At 37.6% G+C, this 17,469-nt stretch overlaps 1 long non-coding RNA gene across 1 annotated transcript; it reads right to left on the bottom strand.

Annotated features, from left to right (window-relative positions):
* Positions 1–9,437: 9,437 nt before the first annotated feature.
* Positions 9,438–13,375, bottom strand: LOC117128919. Its single transcript, XR_004452355.1, has 3 exons — positions 12,250–13,375; positions 10,074–11,705; positions 9,438–9,710 (listed from the first exon to the last, which is right to left on the bottom strand). It is a non-coding gene; the product is annotated as an uncharacterized LOC117128919 (long non-coding RNA).
* Between the last annotated feature and the right edge of the window lie 4,094 nt (positions 13,376–17,469).

Genomic DNA, 17,469 nt, shown 5'->3' with positions numbered 1-17,469 from the left:
TTGATCTCTTGTTCAAACTCTATAACTGAACTACGTTTGGCTTTTGATCCTCGAAAGGGGTACATAGGCAGCCGTTCATAAAGTTCAGTCCAAAATCAATCAAAACCTTTTCCGTATTTTTTTACTTCTTTCACTAAAACAAGCTGCGGCTTGCATAGGTCTTCTTGACATAGGCGGCTATGCTAGAAAACGTATTTCTTTGTAATTTCATTTTCAGACGAACCTTATGTATGTTATCGTCTTCGGTCTGCTTATACGCAAATTCGAAATAAAGATCTACCTTTTTTTAGATTCGTTTTATTTTCCTTATGTATTTTTCGTATTTATTCTAACCCACGGAAAATCAAGATCCTCATGGAAAGTCGAGAATCTTGACTTTCCTCCATTAACTAAAATTGAATGTGCAAATTTCGGTCCCCACATAGATTTTGCGACTATTTGTAAATCTAATTGATCATATTCATGAGAAAAGTACAATCTCATGTGTTTCTCAAAATTCCTTGAGTTGTGCTTTACTCCCAATGTTTTTGTTGAAAAGAAATTCTCATTGAAGAAAAACACCACTGCATGTAACAAACACTTTGGTCTTAGTGGATTTCAAAAACTAATAACCTTTGGTTTTTTTGGGATAACCAAAAAGTAGCATTTAGCAGATTTAGACCCAAGTTATCATTAAACATACGTTTGACATAATCCTTGGAATCCCAATTTTTTTGAAAGGCAAACTTTGAATATTTCCAATCTGTATCTCACATGGTGTCTTTTCATCCGAACTCGTATTAGCTTAATTAAACTTCTAGGTGACACTACACTAAGTTATGTTTCCATATCAAGTCGTTTTACAACATGAAAAATTGGTTTATCCTAGTTTGATTGGAAACTTCAATAAATGTCATATGTCTAAACTGGTTAAGCTGGAAATCGCCTGATTTGAAAGTGAGATAATTTATTCATCAGAACTCGTCTTAGCTTAATCTAACTTCAAGGTGACGCTTCATTAAGTTATATTTTCCAAATCGCTACGTAGCGCCTTGTCCGCGCTGGATCGGTCGTTACGTAGCGACCGACTCGTGCGACCGACTGAATGGCTTGGTCGGTTGCTATGTAGCGACCGACCGAGTGGCTTGGTTGGTCGCTACGTAGCTACCGGCTCGTTTGCGGACCGGTTGCTATGTGGCGACCTTGTTTGGATCCTTTTCTGACGTTTTATGAATGTGTTCTTGGACTATGGGTGTTTAGTTTCGATGAATCAACCGAGATTAGTGAAAGATTTTACCGCAAAGTTCTTCGTAAAGATTTCTTTACTAAGATTACTTTTCGTAAAAGCGTTCATGCTGATTTTTACGGATATTTGGATGTTAACTTTGTCGTGTCCGTTTTTGACCCAACATAAGGCGATATGTAAGAAAGCATTCGATAAAATCACGTTGGAAATACCATTGAGTGATGCCATAAAAGTTTCGTCTTCAATAAAGAAATATGTAAAAGATATGGTATCCAACAGCTTCCCTGCTACTGAACACAACGTCATGATGGTTTCAGAGGAAGTAAGTGCAATAATCCAAGGCGAAACCCCGGTTAAGAGACCTGATCTGGGCAGTTTTGTTCTAGATTGCAATATACGACACAAGAGCTTTCCTCGATCCCTCTGTGATTTAGGTTACAGCGTGAATCTTATGCTGCATTCTATCGTGATATACCTGGGATACGATGATATCACTCAAATTACCCTAAAGAGTGTTACTCTCATCAAAAGAGGTCGAGTTATAGTACTTAGAGATCGAATCCACAAGGAGCTAGGGAACCGATTAGATCTAATAGATATATGATTAAGCTAGGCTAATAGGTTTTAAAGCAGTAAATAAAGCAAGTAATAAATAAAGCAATAAACAAGATGAACAAGTCAACTGTTCAGCTTGGCAAGGGTTGTTCGATGGAAGGATGGTTGCTAGATCTAGGGTTTCTATTCAGGTGTTGGAGATTATAATTCCTATAGGTACCTATTTGTTGCATGCATGATATGTTAGAGCTCAACCGCTTAACTCAGTGATCAGCTGTCGCATGTTTCACTGTCTCAACGGTTAGTATGTTGACAACGAAAGAGTGTCGATCGATGGTCCTATAGGGACATCGACCGATACACCTTTGCCTACGTCGACCGATAGTCAGTTGAGGACATCGATCGACGGGTTTTAGCCAGGCCTATGCGCGAGATGATTTGCTTTATTAGAATGCTAAATTGGCAGTTAGCCCTCTCTAACAATCCTAATATGATAGATAGATGTCAGGATGGGATAACAAGGATGCTTGAGTATGCAATCCTATGATCAAGTTCTAGTTAATTACTCTAAAACAAGCAATGAATACAAATCTATCATGAATATCACAACAAGGCAGATCTATAGTTTGGGTCTAATCCCACAAACCTATCTGAACCCTGGATCTAACAGGTGGATCTACTCAGACATGAAAACAAAAATCATAGATGAATAGATATAAAACTGAAATGAAATAGATAAGAAAACCAATGGAGTTCCAGGAGGACTCTGATAGGAGTTCCTCCCTTCTCTCCTCTCAGAGAAACAACGGAAATGAAAGCGTGTAGAAAGCGTAGCCGTCAATGGCTTAGAAATAACATAAATAGGGTTTCTGGTCGTCCAAGGGCATTCTGGTCGTCCAAAGGCATTCTGGTAATTTGTGGTTACTTCTGGTCATAAAATATACAAGGGCCACGATCTGGAATCTCCATCGATCGACGTGCAGAGTGCTGCATCGATCGACGCGGTTTCCTCTTCTCGGCAGCTTCCTCTCGCGCGGCAGACTGACCACTCTTCAGTAAAACGGGCATAACTTCTGCTACAGGATGCTTATTGACCTGAGACCGGTGGAATTGGAAAGCTAACTCAAACCTCTATTTTGTGTCAAAATATGGGCGCAATCTAACAGTCGGAAGGTCTCCATCCATAGCTAAAAATCTGACACGTCTGTTCAACTCTGCACCTCAAAAGGCTCCAAAAGACTCCAAAATCACCATATTTCTCCTAAACGTCCCTGAACCTGTAAATACTCTAAATAGACTCCAAAACATAATAATTGTATCTTAAAACACTTTAAAACACTTATAGACCATGATTAAAAATGGATAAAATATATGGTCTATCAACTCCCCCAGACTTACCCTTTTGCTTGTTCTCAAGCAAAACAGACGGACAGTCTCTCTGAAAGAGGTTCTGAAAACAGCAGGGACTCACATGATTTAAAACTTAGAATCATCACCTCTACAATATTGCAATCCACATCTAAGAAGTCCTAATCACATAAGCACATTATACAATATCCTAGCTTATCAACCAAATTCACCTACATCTTAGCAAATCATGTCTGACATTCCCCTCTACCAACCTTATTTCTTAACATAAATAAATGTGTATGCTTTACTTTGGGAGTATCGATCACAAGACACATGGACTCTTACCCCAACAGGTATCTGAGTAAACAAGTAGTCTTGTTCTGGTTTCTTTTACTCTATATCTCCCTTCTCTGAATCCTTTTTTTTATCTCAATTCCAATGAACAAAGATACTGATGCAGTCCATCTTATTCACCTTCTTTTCGATTTTCTTTTTTTATTATTTTTTTTCTTTTCTTTTTATTTTCTTGACAAAGTGTAGGCGAATAGTGGGGTCATCGGTAATGTACCTACCCCTCGCTTCCAACAATGTGTGATCATTCTATTAGAGTAGAATAATGGGGTCATCGGTAACGTACCTACCCCTCTAAACTGCAATAAATCATCTCAATCTTTTATTTTATTTTATTAGGATGCCAAAGGGAGGAGAGAAGGAAACCAAAATCACTCAGACTTTTACCTTTCAGACCTGAAGGAGGAATCTGATCCAATGTATACCAAGCCCCAAGATAAGCAGTTAAGTCAAATTAGGTTGGAGGTCAGCTTCGGTTCCTTCAAACAATCTCAGCAAGTGTGAACATAGTTGACAGGTTGATCCACTTTAGTATCTTTAGTACTATCTGCAATCAGTAAATCTAGAATAGTGCTAAAGAGTGGTTAGATAACAAGCATGAATCTAATAAGTTCATTACCCCTTCTTGACTCAATAAAAACAGTTTTGAAAACATTTTATAAAACTCAATAGATAAGAAAATATCAGTAAACATCCCCCCAGACTTAAATTACACTGTCCCCAGTGTAACACAGTCAGTGGTAAGGTGAAAATCATAAAGCAGAAGTACAAAATTTAACAAGTAAGAACGATAACCTGCTCAGTATCGATCGATACAATGAAGTGACAATCGATCGTAGTTGATGAAGTGTTGTCGATCGATATCGAGATGGTCTCATCGGTCGATGATCTGAGCAATCGTCTACATGGATCTGTGTTTTTTTTTTCATAACTAAAACACAATATCAGTAGAACCTCCCCCAGACTTAGATAACACTGTGACCAGTGTATATCCAGTCGGAGTTATGGTGTAAATAAATCATAAGTACTCAATTTAACAAGTTAGAATGATATACCTGACCAGAATCGATGTCGATCGATGTAAACGTGTAGTCATCGGTCGTGGAAAATGTAGCAATGTCGATCGATATCGACTTGTTCTCATCGGTCGATATCATGGCAATCGTTTACTTGGGTCCCTATTCTAAACATCTAACTAAAACCTAATATTAATATAACCTCCCCCAGACTTAAATAACATTGTGACCAATGTTACTCAGCCTAAGATCGATTGGAGAATAAATCATAAGGACAATATTTAACAAGGAAGAACAATATACCTAATTTTGATGTGAGTGTCGAGCAACACAGTTAAGTGGCGATCGATACTCTTGATGCTCTGTCGATCGATGTTAGTTAGCCATCGTCGATTTCTATGGAAACTCGTCTTCCTCGGATCTTTTCCTAGTACCTAGCATAAATAAAACACTAAAAGTCTAAAAGTTAGTAATATATAACTAATAAAACCAATTAACTAATAATATATATTTTTTTCGATAAACAGTAACTCCCGATTTTCTGCTACAGTGTCGGTCGATGTTGCTGCTATAGTGTATTTGCTACAGTACCGTCGTTACTGTTCACACACCTTTTTTTTTTTTTTTTTTTTGAAATCATTAGAAAATAAGAAAAATCAGTAATAAATGAAAATTAAACCATATTTAAAACAAACCTAATAGTGGGTTGCCTCCCACTCAGCGCTTATTTTTAGTCATTAGCTTGACTTCTGGAGATCTGATTAAGTCCGCATAAGAATGAGAACTTGCTCCAAATCAAGTCTCAATGTCTACTCTTTGAAGCTTTATCATTCTTGTGTGAAAGCCTCCTCCATAGACCCTTCTCCTTTGTCTATCATTTCAGCAATAAGGAGTGCTTTAAGTTTTGCATATGGATGTGAGAAGCATTTGTTGCGCACTCTGGGTTTTCTGACACTATCTGAGAAGTAAGGAGTCAATGGTAATTGAGAACCTCCTTTGGTTCGTTTCCGCTTCTTCCAATTTCTCCCCTTCTTTCCCACAGACTTGTGTAATCTCACGTTGGACTTCCTGGCATCATCTGAGAAGTGAGGAATCAATGATATCTGAGAACCTTCATTGATTCTCTTTTTTTTCTTCCAGTTCCTCCACTTCTTTCCCCCAGACTTGTCTGAATGCGTGGTGGTATCTCCATAAAAAATATTTCTACACAATTCATACTCATTCTGCTCTGATTCGCATCTGGTGTCGATCGATGGTATCTGACCGGTATCGATCGATGATGAAGTGTTAGTGTCGATCAATTTTGTTCTGTTGATGTTGCTCGATGGTACTTCTGCTGGGCAGTTATCTACTTCATCTCTAAATCGCAGCCCTCTCTGATAAGCTTCTACATGATGTTGATCATTCAATACCTCAATGTAAGAACTCAGATACACACCTTTATCTGGTTGGATAGGAGATTCAACTTCAAGCACTGCACATGGAACCATAATCTTCACAGGATCATATATCCTCTTCACTCTTTTGCAAATCCCAACAGCTTCTTCTGCGCATACATGTGGTCTTAGATGTTCGGAGACATCAATGTGTGATGTCTTAGACATGTGCATTATGTTCTCAATCGTTCCTGGTTCAATTGGGTATCCAGATAGTTCATCCAAACATGAATGTCGATCGATACAATTGGGCGGGCGTCGATCGATACAGTCAGGTGTATGTTGATCGATGTTAGACGGCGACTGTAGATCGATGTCGTAGGGTGGGTGTCGATCGATGTTGTAGGGTGGGTGTCGATCGATCTCATCAGGTTTATGTCGGTCGATGTCGTCAGCCTTTAAGGAATTTTCCAGACCTTTTCCCGAAGTGTGCTGATCATCAAACATCTGCTTCGAGTTCTGGTCTAAATCCCCAAGCCATTCCTCCAGCTCCAAGAAGTCTTCCATAGTTAGTTCTTCACTCGAATCCAAATCTCCAAGCTGTTGTCCATCCTCTAACTCCAAGAATTCTTCTAGTTCCAAGAAATCTTCCATGGTGATTTCTTTTTCTACTTTTTGGTCAGGATAACAACTTGATACATCGATGCTCTTCAGTGTCGAGTCTGCAATGTCCTGAGGACAACTCTATTTTTCAGGGATTTCGAGTGGTATCGATCGACAACAGGAGTTTGAGTCGATCGATGTTTGAAGGCTGGGGTCGATCGATGTTGAAAAGCTGGTATCGATCGATGTTACGGTTGGGATGTCGATCGATGTTGAGGTCGGAGTGTCGATCGGTTCTGAGCTCATGTCACTAATATCGACTTTTTCTATTCTGCTCAGCTCTCCAGACACATGTTGTTCATCATCTTCCACCATATATTCTTTCATAGATCTCATCTCAATCTCTAGACTTGCTGCAGCATCATAGAGAAACTTGTTGACGAAAGCGTTTGCAATGTCATTCCAAGAATTGAGAGATCCTGGTGGTAGCATCTTCAACCAATGAGCTGCATCCCTAGCAAGAGAGTATGGGAATAATTTGCATAAATAGTAGTCTTCAGAGACTCCATTGCATTTTGATGGTCGAGGCTAGATCTATAAATATCTCCAGGTGGCTAGTGGGATCTTCATGAGGAAAACCATGGAAAGAATGCTGACCCACAAGAGAGATATATGCAGGGTGCAGCTCAAGGACAATATTCTGAAGTGCTGAACGACGCGATGTAGACCTTTTAGCATATGCGTCCTCAGGACTGTTATAGTCACTAATTGCCTTCGATCGTCCAATCCTAACATACACAGTGGTAGCATCAAGGATTTTAGAAGGTATCGATCGATGACAAATATTTGTATCGATCGTTTCTGAAGTGCGGATATCGATCGATTCTGAGTTACTACTATCGATCGATGCTGAAGTCGAATCTTTTGTATCAGCTTCATCATCCTTAACTGTATCATGGTTGACCAGTTTTTCTCTGTTCAGTTCGTCCTTCTGCTTACTCTCATCTGCATGGTGAACCTGAATGTCTGGCTGCTTGACATGAGTTGTCGGTGTTCCAATATCTCCATTCTCTTTGCTGTAGACGAAGTCAAGAATCTGACTCATACTAATCATTATTCTTTTCTCCCGATTTTTAATCATCTTGTCAAGCCTTTTACTTCGAGTTGCTACAGCCTCGCTGAAAAATTTACCTATGAAGGCTTCTTTGATGTCTTCCGAGCAGGTTAGAGATCTTGGTTGCAGCTTACTGAACCAGCTAAAAGCATCTCTAGATAAACAATAGGGGAAAATCTTGCAGATAATGTGGTCTGCAGATATTTTATCGTGCTTGTTTGCTGAGGCTAACTTCTCAAGTCTCTTGATAAGATCTTTGGGATCCTCATAAGGAAGACCGTAAAATAGATCCTCACTTCCCCAATCATACCATTGACTTGTCAGGTTAAAGATATTCGTCTCAGCCACAGCAATTACATCAGGTATTACACTACCCTCTGCATTAATTAATTGTCATGTGAGGCTGCAAGGACGACCTTCTTCGTCTCGCCAAATACCTTTCTTGTCGATCTTAAGTATGAGCGCTTCGACCTTCTCTCTCTCTCCGTAAGTGGTGTTCGTCATTGGAGTAATAGTGCCGCGATGAATACTGTTTCGATGAACAGTGTCCGGATGCACAGTGTTCGGATGAACAGTGTCGCGATGAACAGTGTTCGGGTGAACAGTATCGAGCGACGGAATATGAACAGTATCGATCGACGGAAGATGAATAGTGTCGACCGACACGGGATGAACAAAGTCGATTGACACGAGATGAACAGTGTCGATCGACGGAAGATGAATAGTATCGACCGACACGGGATGAACAGTGTTGATCGACGGGACATGAATAGTGTCGACCGACACGGGATGAACAGTGTCGATCGACGGGATATGAATATTGTCGACCGACACGGGATGAACAGTGTCGATCGACGGGATATGAATAGTATCGACCGACACAGGATGAACAGTATCGATCGACGGGAGATAAATAGTGTCGCGATGAATAGTATCACGATGAACAGTACTAGGATGAATAGTATTATGATGAACAGTACCTGGATGAATAGTACTTCGGTGAATAGTATTGTGGTGAACAGTACCCCGGATGAACAGTAACATGAAGAACAGTACCCGGATGAATAGTACCACGATGAATAGTGTTTTTCGACACATGATGAATAATATCGTTCGATGCTTGGCTCACGCTATCGATCGATGCTGCTTGGAGGGTGTCGATCGATACATCCCTCGTAGATTTACGGATCGTGCATAAACCAGCAGGCTCATTCCTTGAAGGACCTAGAAATCCTCTCTTCATTGTTTTCTGGTACTAAGAGTTATGTACCTAAAATAGAAGAAAAAATTTTATGAGTTTTTCGAACTGTAACAAAACCTTGACTAAATCTAACTAAACAAGATCTAATGGCGATCAAAACTCCCCGACAACGGCGCCAAATTTGATATCACTCAAATTACCCTAAAGAGTATTACTCTCATCAAAAGAGGTCGAGTTATAGTACTTAGTGATCGAATCCACAAGAAGCTAAGGAACCGATTAGATCTAATAGTTATATGATTAAGCTAGACTAATAGGTTTTAAAGCAGTAAATAAAGCAAGTAATAAATAAAGCAAGTAATAAATAAAGCAATAAACAATATGAACAAGTCAACTGTTCAGCTTGGCAAGGGTTGTTTGATGGAAGGATGGTTGCTAGATCTAGGGTTTCTATTCAGGTGTTGGAGATTATAATTCCTATAGGTACCTATTTGTTGCATGCATGATATGTTAGAGCTCAACCGCTTAACTCAGTGATCAGCTGTCGCATGTTTCACTGGTTAACAAGCTAGATCTCATGTCTCAACGGTTAGTATGTTGACAACGAAAGAGTGTCGATCGATGGTCCTATAGGGACATCGACCGATACACCTTTGCCTACGTCGAGCGATAGTCAGTTGAGGACATCGATCGACAGGTTCTAGAATGTATATAATATGGTTTACTATACCCAAACACTTACTTAGTAAATCTAAACCCTATGCATGAACCTATAAACCCAAATGCAATCTATAAATTGTTTTCCAATATTAAACACTTGAAAGCACATTTACTTGAAATAAATAGATTAAGCTAAACCCTAATCAAGAAAATATAAACCCAAATAGAATATATATAATATGGTTTACTATACCCAAACCTTTACTTAGTAAATCTAAACCCTAAACTCTAATCACTAAACCCTAACTCAAATATAAACCCTAAACCCAAATATAAACACAAAACCCAAATAGAATGGAACAAAATAAATAACATAGTACATATTGGTGAAACTATAAAATATCTATGATTGCATGAATGAAGTTAATGCTCACCCCAACCATACCCCTCACCTTCTAAATACTAAACCTTACATTCTAGTCACTAAACTCTAATCCAAATATACCCTAAACCCTAAACCTAAATAAATAGATTAAGCTAAACCCTAATCAAGGAAGTATAAACCCAAATAGAATGTATATAATATGGTTTACTATACCCAAACTACCCAAACTATCCAAACTTTTACTTAGTAAATCTAAACTCTAGGCAAAAACCTATAAACCCAAATACAATCTATAAATTGTTTTCCAATATTTAACACTTGAAATCACATTTAATTGCTTAGCATATTACATATCTTATATTCCATATATTCTAAGTAGTATAGTAAACGAATGTTCCAAATAATCAAATTTGTCCAACACTCGAAAAATGAATTTCATATTACAATCAATCACACATATTGACAAAGAAGAGACCTATCAAATTTAAAAACATGACATATTATTACATTTTTAAGGAGTAGTATAGAAATATGTCTCAAATAGTATGGTAACTGTACATAAGTAGCTATACTTAAAAATATATACTATACTATTCATTTCACCAAATATAGTATAGACGGTGAATTCATCTTCTTCAATTCTTTTTTTTTAGATAGGCTGATACATATTCATTTCGTTCACCACCATATATAGAGATCATCTTTATCTCCTCTCTTTTTCCCGACACGATGATGCTTTAACCGATTCGCCGTCGTTGTTCTTCACCACAAGATCTGTAAAACAAAAACATAAAGGAAAACAGAGTATGTAAACAAAATCATGATTGTGAGAATCAATTGATTTAAGAAAAAAAAAGAGAAAAAAAAAGTTTTTGTGTGTGCTCACCGTCTACGTTTTCATCGCTGTATGTTCTTCACCACTGGATCTTTAAAACAAAAACAGAAACGAAAACAGAGTATAAAAACAAAAGCATAATTGTGAGAATTAATTGATTTAAAAAAAAGGAAAGAGTTGTTGTGTGTGCTCACCGTCTATGACTTCATCGTTGTCTCTTCTTTAGAATTGATTATTTTTTTGGTGAAGTATTGAAAGAGAAAAATTATGTGACAGAAGAAAATGTATGATTTTTTTGATAATCTGAAGAAGAAAGAAAGACACTAGAAAGAGATGGTGGAGTAGAGACTTGGAGGTGGTGGTGATGGATTAGAAGATGTGGCTAAAATTTTTTATATATTTTTAATTTTTTTTGTCAGCAGGTTTCACCGGTTGGTTGCAAGGGTAATATGGCAATAATCTATAACGTGTACAGTGTATATTGAAAAAACAGGGTTTTTAGTTAGTGGATGAATTATAATTTGTTTGATGGATGTAGGATGCAATTCCTCTAAGATATATGTCATGTTCAAAATAACGACATGCGTGAGTTCGGTGCTTGGGGTTTGCAAATCAGTTGAAATTTTAAGATTAGTTAGAGATTAACGGTGATTAGTTTTGAATTTTTTCATAATTTTCGGTTACATTTATATATATTAAATTGTTAACAAAGATCATTAACCAATATATTGGTTATTGTTATGAACATGTGTGGATTGCCATTAACCAAGATAAGAAGAGATGGCCTATCAGGCCACGACCAGGCCCAACCACAGCCGTGTCCAAGAGGAGAGAGAGAGAGCCGACTTCAGGAGAGAGAGAGGCGGCATAGAGAGAAAAGGAAACCACCTTTCCTTTTTCCTATTAGATGTTATCTTTCCTTTTATGTATTTAGTAGTTATCTTAAATCTAGTAGGATTAGGATATGTATACTTTCCATTTATCTCTATCTTGTAATCCTTATATAAGGAACCCCTTTTGATGATTAATAAGAACTAGGTGTTTTGCCCGCGATGCGGGCTTAAACATTTTAATAATTTTTAAAAAGTTCTTTGTACACTATATTCATTACTAAAATAAATTTTAAAATAACTCAATATTATATTTTAAATTATATAATTAAAAAAAATTATTTGACTAATATTTAATTAGATAATTTATGTTTTTAACTTTTTACTAAAATATTTTTCAGATAACAATATAATATTCTATTTTTAATTATATAATTAAGAATTCTATTTAATTAATATTTAGTTATATAATTTATGTTTTTAACTTTTTATTTAAAGACTTTTTCAGATAACAATACAATATATACAAAAGTTATCTCTTTTTTAAATTATATTTTCAGATTTTGGATAACTCTTACTATTCTTAATATTAATCAATTATCTAATCAAAATCAACTAAAATTCGTTTTTATTTTTTAATTTATTTATATATTTTATTCATTAAGGGTATAAACGATATTAACCACTCTAACTTTCAACGTGAGAGCTCCATTGCAAAAATTTACTTCGCAAATAATAGTATAGATACAGAACAATTACACATGAATTCTCTATTGTTCACAACACGTTATCAGCACGATAGTCTCCAGACCCTGAGACAAAACCAAAAAACCAAAATCCGTCACACATAAACCCTAAATCAGGCGGAACTTCAAATCGATCGATCTCTCCAACCCCGACGAACCAGACGACGAGCCACATATCAAATTGAAGCTCTTGACGAGACGAATCCATCAGCGCAAACCTTTCGTCGATCCGATCTCAGACGCGCCCACACTCGCAGAAACAATACACGGCGCTGACTTAGCTCTTGGAACCCTAATCCGAGCCAACAAGATTTTCTATCCAAATTCAAATCTTGTGAAAGATAAGTTTATCATACCTTAGTTGTTTGATGATATCTTGTTTAGATTATGATGTTCATGTAATCTAATACTCCTTGTTTATTGTTTCATGAGCTGAAGAGGAGTTAGTGCGAAGAACCCTAAATTGTTCTTGCTTGCTTTCCGGCTTGCATACATCCGATCAGCTAAAGCCCTTAAGGTGTTCCTGATCATAGACGAGCTCAGCTTCCTGTTTGCAACATAGCCAGCTCGTGTTCTCAATCAACCAGCTCGCAATCAGATCAGCCGCTCGCAAAGAAAGCAACTCGCGACCCGATAGGAGGCAGCGTCCGTCCAGCTCGCGTCCGAGGTTCATCCATCTTGGAGGTCCGGCTTCTACAATCTGCAAGACAAAGGTAACCCTAATTCTGAGAACAAGAATTGAATCTGGTTGTCTTGTAAAGATTGAAACCCTAAAAGATAATCTCTAAAACTGAAAGCCATAGGATAATAGATCAATACCCTATGAGTAAATCGAAAGCTCTATAAGTTCGATCTAAACCTAAGAAAGATATTGATCCATTGATCAATTAAAATCAGAGCCTTATAGGTTTTTGAATCTCAAATCAAATCCCCTTGATCAAAGATCAAAGTATTTGAAATCCCCTAAAACCCTAATTAGAAAATCGGTTTTAATTTTGATTTGAAACTTGAGTGTTTTGATTGATCACCTAGAGCTGTGATTAGGATTGTTTTAAAACTTGAATCTGAATCTTGTTTAAACTGAAATCCTAATTTCGAAGTTAAAGATCTAAAGGCCTTGAAACCTTAATCTTATTTTTGCTAAATCGATTTCTACTAAACCCTATATATTTATAAAGTAGAAAGCAATTGATTAAGGTTAAACATATTGAATGAGAGTTAGGTTGCTAGATTACTTATACTAAAATCTAGTTGAATATTACCAACCTTGAAATTAATAGATATGCAACTATGCAATAGGATTGAAAACACTTATACTCAATAATCCCCTATTGTATATGGCCGTATGGCCAAGCATCCGGATGGTTATAGAAACCGGATTGCATAATGATCCAATCCTTAGGATTGTTGTATCACATAAATACCGTGAAACTTAAGGCATCAAAATGTATGACCGAATGGTCTAAGAGAGACATCATATCTGAATGATCATGCGACCTTGTTTGCATATCTCATGAACCGATCTTTAAGATCGTTGTATCACTAACATGGCCGTGTGACCTGATTCACACCATGATCAATTGTTCTCATAGATGCGTAAGAACTTGTTTGTGGCCGAGCTTGCTATATCATGCGGCTGCATGAGCCACATTGTGAACCTAAATTTTAAATGACAATGTGACTCAGATATCGAAAAGGGATTTGGTAATACAATCACCAAGGAAAACAATGAGAATGAATTGGTACAGGGCTATAAGCATTATATTCCATCATCTCATTGAAGGTCTAAAAGATCAGTACATCACTATGGAAAATCCACTAGACTTTGGGGATGCTTTACAGCATAGAAATTACCACCAGAAAACGGTGTTGCTTCCAAAGGCTAGAAATGACTGAAAGAATCTAAGATTCTTGGATTACAAAGTCATGGATGAGTACAACTCAGCCTTGATTGAAACAGTCTCAATGCTGAGACTTTGTGGTGAAGTAGTAACCAAGAAAGAGTTACTAGAGAAGACCTATTCCACATTCCATGTGTTGAATGTCATACTACAACAGTATAGAATAAAAGGCTTCACCACTTATACTGATCTAATCACATGACTGCTTCTGACAGAGACCAAATTTTCGATACGACTAGTCTTATTGCTTTATGATTGCAATTGTATTTTAACCCAAGGATCATTCACGATTTTTATATACAAAGGAATTAGTCTTGAGTTAATTGAATCTTGCCTAATCTTATTTGAACATATGAATGTTTTAAAGTATTGCCTAAAGGGCATAAAACTGAGTAAGAAATCATGAATGGGTATAGTAAGCATAGTAAAGAAACTATGGCTAAGGCATTTGCCTATAAGGCATTATATACACCCAAAGAAAACGTGGTCCATTGAAGTTATAATAAATGGTTTCCAAATAGAATCAATGGGCAAGAAAGGAAACAAGTTCCTTCGGATTTTGAAAGAAAAATCGCCTAAGACCTTGAAAGAAAGTGATCGAAAACTATACCAATGATCCCTACTGATTTAAACTATGCTAAGGATCAGTATGATAAAAGAGGCAAGAGAAGTAGTGACTATAATCATATACCCCACGAAATTACACTATATGGCAAGATAGGATTAGCCATCCTAAAGTTTAAACTTGATGCAAAGAAAAGGCACAGAGTTATCCCACAAAGATCTCACGTTGTGTAACATGTACACAAAGGGAAACTCATTAGGCTTAATAATCCCAAAGCACCACGACCTTATAGTATGGTCATGAGGGGGAGAGAGGATAAACCCATGATCAATACTACAAGTTCGTGTACTATGGTCTAAAGACCATGTTATATGGCTTAGCCATTAGTCGGCCATAAAAGGCCATTACCCGGCCAAAGAAAGGCCATGATACAAACGGCCAAACCAAAGAGGCTATCACCTATAAACAGCTTGGCCACGACTTGGCCATGACTTGGCCGTGACTTGTCTGAATAGTGCAGGCTTGGCCGCACACAGTCCATGACTCGGCCAAAGAGGCCGAAGAGACCATTAGAGACAACGGCCTGGCCGCAAACGCCATAACCGGCCAGAGAGGCCATTACCTATAAAAGGTTCGGCCATTACCTACAAGCTTGGGGACATAATGAATTTACATGTGTAGAATGATAAATAAGATCATATGCATCAGGCCATATAAGTGAGCATAGATATTCCCATCAAAAGAATGAATACGGGTCATTAAAACCAGACAAACCATCTTAAGAGATTTTGAATAAACCACCACATACATATGTGTGCCGTCTAAGATGGAACCTCAAAAGAGGATTGGGAATATATGTTGGATAGGAGTATGACTTTCTCCAAGAATTCAAAGAAAGCTTGAGCCAAAACATGGGTGATTAAGATAGAGGCCAGGTACGGATTGCAGGGATCCGACTATCCAAACATTAAAGGAGAAAGTTTATAAGCTGGATAAAGAAAGAGTAAAGGAATGATAAGAATGGTTTTAACCACCATTGTCTTGGCAAGATCCTCAGACTAGAGAATATGATATAAGACGTCCAAAGAAAGATTATACAAAGCTATCTAATTGAGAAGCTAATCGAGATGCCAGACACTGACCCGAAAAGAATGAATAAGTCATAACCAGCTTAGCACCAAATGAAACGTCCTAGAAGAGACATAATCAAGTTGCTACAGAGTCTATACAAGATAGACCAAGTGTTCCATAAGATAAAGGAACCTCGGATAGAAAGAAGAGAGAAAGGTGCATAGACAGATCCGAGTTCATGATAAGAGAAACCATAGCAGACATTGAGAGATAAAGGCTGGCCAGCTAAACATCTAAGGTACCAAATCAAGTGGCTTGGGACGCCAAGCTACTAGGTAACAAAGGTCCTGGATAATGAAAATCTCAAAGTGATCAGATCATGTCTGGAACATAATGGAACCATATGAAAGTGTCGACACACATACATAAAGATACATAAAGAGAATAGCACTTGAACATAAAGAGATAAGCGAGGATCATGAACCCACGAATGAGTACTCATCATACAATCATAAAGATTATAAAGAATAGAAATAAAAACGTGGAGGTTCAAAGTATCTAAAGAGATATGAGCGTATTGGCCATGAACATATACAGAAACGCCATCCGATAAACCAGTGAAATAGATGGATCTTGTGAGATAAAGAAACCGTGAGAGAAGAAACATAATCACGTGACCTAGAGTGTCTATGTCTTCATATTAACAGCATTAGATCATAGCTTGTTACACAAGGTACTCACAAAGATCAAAGGAACAGATTATAAGGAGATGAACTCCTATGTGGTGATTGCTGCTACAGTTTTTCGAAATTGACAATGGTCTGGTCATGAGAAAGAATTAGATACAACAAGGATATAGTAAGCAGCATATGGATCACTGGATAAGATAATATAGAATGAAAGAACAGCTTCGTTCCTAAGCTGATTCATGGACTGAAGCAAAAGCAGCTGCATATAGTAAAAGAAATTGATCACACATGATCATTGATCTTGGAGTTGTATAAAAGACAATCCAATGCAGTCCATATACATATGAGGATTTATAAAGAAATTCCTTGTGCTTATACTAAACCTAAAAGAGGTTAGAAGAATGATACAGAACATGTCTGTAGGCGTCCAGCACATTGGCTGAGAGCGTCCGGTCCTTCAAACTAAAGAAGTCCGACTCTGTCCGTCCATGGGCATCCGGCTTTTCAGCAAAAGAGCATCCAGATCTTCTGGACACGTCCAGCTTTTAGACCTAAGAGGCGTCTGACCCTTCTTCTTGGTCACGGGCTAATAGAAACTAAAGATCAACCATCAGGTTGCAATCCGACATCAGATCCCTTAAGGATCCAGCATAGCAGAATGGTCTGCTGCTGTATGAACTCCATAAAGCTTTGGAGACATCTAATCTGTCGGATACCAAAGAAGTATTGTAGCCCATAAAGCTTATGAGATCTATGACCTAAGGTCATGAGGCGTCATTAAGATATGAACGCAAAGAATAAGACATTACTTAAGGCAAAGAAATCGATGTCCACATGTGAGATACATGAGAGTGTGTTCGGCCTAAGAGCCATGATAAGAGATTGTAAAACCTCAAAGCAATAATCATTGAACACTCATAAGACTAATAAGTGCATGAGTATGGACGTGGTCTATGAACTGGACATGGATCAGCCAGATTGAAACATGGTCGAATG

The sequence above is a fragment of the Brassica rapa genome, chromosome A10 (genome assembly GCF_000309985.2).
Source record: "Brassica rapa cultivar Chiifu-401-42 chromosome A10, CAAS_Brap_v3.01, whole genome shotgun sequence".
Taxonomy (NCBI): domain Eukaryota; kingdom Viridiplantae; phylum Streptophyta; class Magnoliopsida; order Brassicales; family Brassicaceae; genus Brassica; species Brassica rapa.
This window is presented reverse-complemented; position numbering and strand designations above follow the sequence as displayed.